Source organism: Notothenia rossii (genome assembly GCF_949606895.1).
Source record: "Notothenia rossii genome assembly, chromosome: 10".
NCBI lineage: Eukaryota > Metazoa > Chordata > Actinopteri > Perciformes > Nototheniidae > Notothenia > Notothenia rossii.
The window spans coordinates 39873600-39880160 of NC_136908.1; positions in this window are offsets into that span (position 1 = coordinate 39873600).

Consider the following 6561-nt stretch of genomic DNA (forward strand, 5'->3'; position numbering starts at 1 on the left):
AGGGGTGGTGGTCCCGTGAATAAGGCCAAATATGGATGCCGATGGGCGGACGGTAAAGCACCGCAAAATCCACCCCCCTTTTAGGGTTACCAGGGGCATGAGGTTCTGTAGGGTGTGATCATCTGGGTTTAGTCCGTGGGGGAGTGCTTAAGTCCGGGGGTCCGGGGACTCACGGTGTGCAAGGTTATGGAGGTGCCCATGTCAGGGACACATGCTGGAGGTCTGTGGTCCGTCCTTTGGGGGTCTTGGAGGGGCCACAGAGAGGTGATTTCCCCGGTCTCTGACCTGGATGTGTGAAATAACCTGAGTCCACATTTCAGGGACACATGCTGGAGGTCTCTAGTCCGTCCTTCAGGGCTCTGTGAGCCGGCAAAGAGAGGGGATTTACCCGTCGTCTCTCCTGGAAGTGTGAAATAAACAGAGTCCCCATTTCAGGGACACATGCTGGAGGTCTTTAGTCCGTCCTTTGTGGGTCTTGGAGGGGCCACAGAGAGGAGATTTCCCCGGTCTCTGTCCTGGATGAGTGAAATAAACAGAGTCTCCATTTCAGGGACACATGCTGGAGTTCTCTCTCCCGAGAGTGGACGTCCATTGCCTGTAAATAGGGGTAAAATTAGGTCTGTCACTTTGGCTAACCGCACCACTGTCGGTCGTCTCCCGAGAGTGGACGTCCATTGCCTCTAAATAGGGGTAGGCTAGGGAATGCTCCGGTTTTTGGACAAAATTAACATTGGATCACTCCGGTCAATGTACCTACTTTGTCTCACTGGAATATTAATGGCCAGATTGAATACAACATCGACCCAATTTCTCCGGTCAATGACAGGAGAGTTTTGAAAGTGACAAAACACTGTTCCACACATTTAAAAACACTTAATCAATGTTTACCCAGGATCCATGCACCTTCCCTGGCTTTTAAAATGTGGTGATGCGCCCTGGAGGTATCCTACTATTTAAAACATGTATACACTCATGTACACCATTCATAGGGTTCCCTAACACAATGCACACAGCCTGGAGCAGCGACTTGGCCGTTTTCACCCGCTTGTCGATTTGCCTATCAGTTTGTTAACGAAACGGACGCATTTCCGTCCATTTGCCTATCAGTTTGTTAACGAAACGGACAGAGCCGGCATTTTCCCCCTAAAAGTGATGTTTAATCGTGGCCTTTGCGTTCAAATGATGGATGTTATCATTCACATGGCCCCCTAACACAATGAACACAGCCCGGAGCAGCGACTCGGCCGTTTTCACCCGCTTGTCCATTTGCCTATCAGTTTGTCAACGAAACGGACGCATTTCCGTCCATTTGCCTATCAGTTTGTTAACGAAACGGACAGAGCCGGCGTTTTCCCGCTAAAAGTGATGTTTAATCGTGGCCTTTGCGTTCAAATGATGGATGTTATCATTCACATGGCCCCCTAACACAATGAACACAGCCCGGAGCAGCGACTCGGCCGTTTTCACCCGCTTGTCCATTTGCCTATCAGTTTGTCAACGAAACGGACGCATTTCCGTCCATTTGCCTATCAGTTTGTTAACGAAACGGACAGAGCCGGCGTTTTCCCGCTAAAAGTGATGTTTAATCGTGGCCTTTGCGTTCAAATGATGGATTTTATCATTCACATGGCCCCCTAACACAATGCACAAAGCCTGGAGCAGCGGCTCGGCCGTTTTCACCCTTTTGTCCATTTGCCTATCAGTTTGTTAACGAAACGGACCGAGCCAGCGTTTTCCCCCTAAAAGTGATTTTTAATCGCGGCCTTTGCGTTTAAATGATGGGTGCTATCACTCACAGGGTCCCTTAACACAATGCACATAGTCTGGAGCTCACTGGGGTCCTGTGTGATGCTTTAATCAGGCTTGTCCATCAGTTTGTTAACGAAACAGACAAACCCACTGTTTTCCCCCTAAAAGTGATGTTTAATCGTGGCCTTTGCGTTTAAATGATGGGTGCTATCACTCACATGGCCCCCCGACACAATGCACACAGCCTGGAGCAGCGACTCGGCCGTTTTCACCCGCTTGTCCATTTGCCTATCAGTTTGATAACGAAACGGACGGACCCCCCGTTTTCCCCCTAAAAATGACTTTTAATCGTGGCCTTTGCCTTCAAATTATGGATGTTATCATTCACATGGCCCCCCGACACAATGCACACAGCCTGGAGCAGCGGCTCGGCCATTTTCACCCTTTTGTCCATTTGCCTATCAGTTTGTTAACGAAACGGACGCATTTCCGTCCATTTGCCTATCAGTTTGTTAACGAAACAGACAGAGCCAGCGTTTTCCCCCTAAAAGTGATGTTTAATCGTGGCCTTTGCGTTTAAATGATGGGTGCTATCACTCACAGGGTCCCTTAACACAATGCACATAGTCTGGAGCTTACTGGGTTCCTGCATGATGCTTTAATCAGGCTTTTCTATCAGTTTGTTAACGAAACGGACAGAGCCAGCGTTTTCCCCCTAAATATGAATTTTAATCCTGGCCTTTGCGTTCAAATGATGGATGTTATCAATCTAATGGCCAACTGACACAATGCACATAGTCTGGAGCTCACTGGGGTCCTGCATATGCTTTAATCAGGCGTTTTAACACTTTTTCCCACGAAAATGATTTTTAATCATTTTTTCGGGGCTATATAAATCAAATTCCGGGTAATGCGGAGCACAACTGTACCTTTTACTATTTTAATGTATTTGCATTATATATCTTTGGGCTATAAAAGTGACATATTTGGATGACTTTGTCAGTTTATGGAGCTTATCCCACAAATCCCGGAGGTTCCAGGCTATATTTGGGAGCTCATAGGCGTCCTGCCATAGGCCTCCACCCGTGGAAAGAAAAAAAGATGAAAGAAAATGGTCAATTATATCTTAAAATAATCAAAAATGAAGTTTTGAAAGATTCTCCAAAAAATGACTGAGTGCCAACGGAGAAGGGGCTCAACCCTTCGGCGCTTCGGGCCGAAGCCCCGATCACTTTTCCACCCCCCCGTTGCAATTTACAACGGAGAGGGGAATCCAAACTTCCCCTTCTCCGTCCTAAAAAAACGTTCATGTTTTTCAAGCTACTGTCTGCACGAAATCGGAAACCCGGTTTTTGAGAGGACTCAGAAAAAAAACGGCTCTGTAACTTCATGGAGGAATTCATCCGCTGTATGTGCACTCTGGCTCGGATACATTGTGTTGCCCGGAGACCCCCCGGCATGGTTCTTACCAAACTTTAAGTTTTTGAACTGGGCTCCGGAGGAAGGCAAGGGGAGTTGCCAGGGGACTCTACACGCCTCATGAGGCACTATTTTCGGATACATTTGAATACTTTTAGCCCTTTTTTATGGTTCTCCAAAAAATAACTCAGACTTTTTCTGAGTGTGGAAGAATGCAAGGGGAGTTGTCAGGGGACTCTACCCGCCTCATGAGGCACTATTTTTGGATACACTTTAACAATTTTAGCCATTTTTGATGGTTCTCCAAAAAATAACTCTGACTTTTTCAGAGTGTGGAGGAATGCGAGGGGAGTTGTCAGGGGACTCTACCCGCCTTATGAGGCACAATTTTGGATACATTTTAACACTTTTAGCTCTTTTTTATGGTTCTCCAAAAAAACAACTCAGACTTTTTCAGAGTGTGGAGGAATGCGAGGGGAGTTGTCAGTGGACTCTACCCGCCTCATGGGGCACTATTTTTGGATACATTTTAACACTTTTAGCCCTTTTTTATGGTTCTCCAAAAAAACAACTCAGACTTTTTCAGAGTGTGGAGGAATGCGAGGGGAGTTGTCAGGGGACTCTACCCGCCTTATGAGGCACTATTTTCGAATACATTTTTTCATTTTCACCCATTTTTTTATGGAACTCCAAAAAGTGAAGTTAGTCTTTTTTTTCCCTTCCTCTTCTGATTTCTCACTGATCGAATGGCAAATGCGACCCACCATCGGAGGGCCTCTGCCGGCCCGGCCTCGTGCCGGTGCTCTGGCGGTCGGTTCCTCCGAACTGCGGGTTCGACTCTGATGGCCGGGAGGGACGAGGGAACCGTCGGGGGAGTCTGCTGGAGGCTCCTGCTGGAGTCCTGCGTTTCACCGGGACCTGGCTCGAAAAACTCGAAACCCTGACTCCAGTGCGGTATGGCGGCCGTGCGCCTCCGGTTACCTGACTCCCCTGCCTCCTCCGTGTGCTGCGTGGGCTGCGTGGGGGTAACCCTGCATGTCCGTTACCCTGCGTGTCTCTTACCTCCCGGGCCGACCGATATGAAGCGTTTCCAAGACGAACCGTCGGACTCAGGGGTCCCACCACGGGTTCCGTAGCGGGGTGGAAGTTCCACCTCCCCACTTCGCCGCGGAATGCAAGACAAACACCTGTTTCTCTAAACCTCCACTGTTGCATAGCGGCCTTAGTCGGCTGCGGCATTCAGCAATTGGCCTTGCTCCGGGCACAGGACCCTACTTCATCACAGGCTACCTGTTTGATCCTGCGTAACAACCACATATATGCTTGTCTGCAAAGAAGGAAATGCCTGGTACCGCCCGGGGTTTCCTCTACGGCTAGTGTCCAGCCAGCTTCGGTATCAGCAAATTTGACCCGCTATCGGAGGGCCTCCTCCCCGGGTCCAGGTTCCGGTGCTTGGCGGTCGGTTCATCCAAACTGCGGGTTTGACTCTGCTCCTGGAGCGGACAAAGATATGCGGCAAATGCCGGAGCGCATATATGCTTGTCTGCAAAGAGGGACTTGCCTGGTCCCGCCCGGGTGTTCTTCTACGGCCAGTGTCCAGCCAGCTGCGGTATCAGCAAATCTGACCCGCCATCGGTGGGCCTCCTCCCCGGGTCCAGGTTCCGGTGCTTGGCGGTCGGTTCCTCCAAACTGCGGGTTCGACTGTGCTCCTGGAGCGGACAAAGATATGTGTATTTGCCTGAAGGATGGAAATAAACAAAGAATGATATTTTACAGGACATGACGGATATGTGTTTTTTCCAGGCTTTTTGGAAATAAACCAAATGTGATTTTGCAGGGCATTACGTAGCTCATTTAATGATATGGTGTACCAGGAGAAGTGGGATGCTGCAATGTCCCAACTGGTCTCCGGAGGAATATAAGGAGAGTTGACAGGGGACTCTGCCCAGTGCTTATGAACCGAATGAGGGGTGTGTTCGAGGGGAAGGCTTTGGCTGTTTCTGCAGCCTCTGCTTCTACCTTCTCTCCCCACCCCGATACCAGCGCGTGCCTGCTGTAAAAGGCAGGTGCACGGGCTCTCACTGCCACTAACTCTGAGCCTGGCTCCCGAGCAGCACGTTCTCCCCGGCAGTCCGCCAGCAGATGAAAAACACCCACCTCTCCGCCTCTTCCGAGGGACGAGGGAACCGCGCGGGGGGGTCTGCTGGAGGCTCCTGCCGGGTGCTCCGTACTACGTTTCACCGGGACCTGGCTCGAAAAACTCGGAACCCTGACTCCAGTGCGGTGTGGCGGCCTCGCCCTGGCCATCCACCGTGCGCCCTCCGGGTAACTGATTCCCCTGCCTCCTCCGGGGGCAGGTGCGAGGGATTCAATGCCTCCTCCCCCCGCTGCGGCGAAGGCAGGTGCACGGGCTCTCACTGCCACTAACTCTGAGCCTGGCTCCCGAGCAGCACGTTCTCCCCGGCAGTTCGCCAGCAGATGAAAAACACCCACCTCTCCCCCTCTTCCGAGGGATGAGGGAACCGCGCGGGGGGGTCTGCTGGATGTTCCTGCCGGGTGCTCCGTACTGCGTTTCACCGGGACCTGGCTTGAAAAACTCGGAACTCTGACTCCAGTGCGGTGTGGCGGTCTCGCCCTGGCCGTCCACCGTGCGCCTCCGGTTACCTGACTCCTCCGGGGGCAGGTGCGAGGGGTTCAATGCACCAAATGAGGGGTGTGTTAGAGGGGAAGGCTCTGGCTGTTTCTGCAGCCTCTGCTTCTACCTTCTCTCCCCACCCCGATACCAGCGCGTGCCTGCTGTAAAAGGCAGGTGCACGGGCTCTCACTGCCACTAACTCTGAGCCTGGCTCCCGAGCAGCACGTTCTCCCCCGCAGTTTGCCAGCAGATGAAAAACACCCACCTCTCCGCCTCTTCCGAGGGACGAGGGAACCGCGCGGGGGGGTCTGCTGGAGGTTCCTGCCGGGTGCTCCGTACTGCGTTTCACCGGGACCTGGCTCGAAAAACTCGGAACTCTGACTCCAGTGCGGTGTGTCGGTCTCGCCCTGGCCGTCCACCGTGCGTCTCCGGGTACCTGACTCCCCTGCCTCCTCCGTGGGCGGGTGCAAGGCCTTCGCCGCAGCGGGATGGAGCGCCCGGAGGTACTGTTATCCCCATGTTTTCGTACCCAAAACTGTCTTGTGAGCTTGTGGCAGAACCATGAAACAAAAAACAATCAATGTATCGGACCCATCACCAGCCCCGCGTTGGTGCGGAAGTGGGACCATTTTAACCAGGTGGTAACCCAAGTCCTCCCCTTGGTCCGTGTTCCCTGCATTGAAGCATCAGACCCATGGTTGCAATCACCGGTTAGCTAACGCATATAAACGGAGAAACAGAAAACCATTTAAATAAAA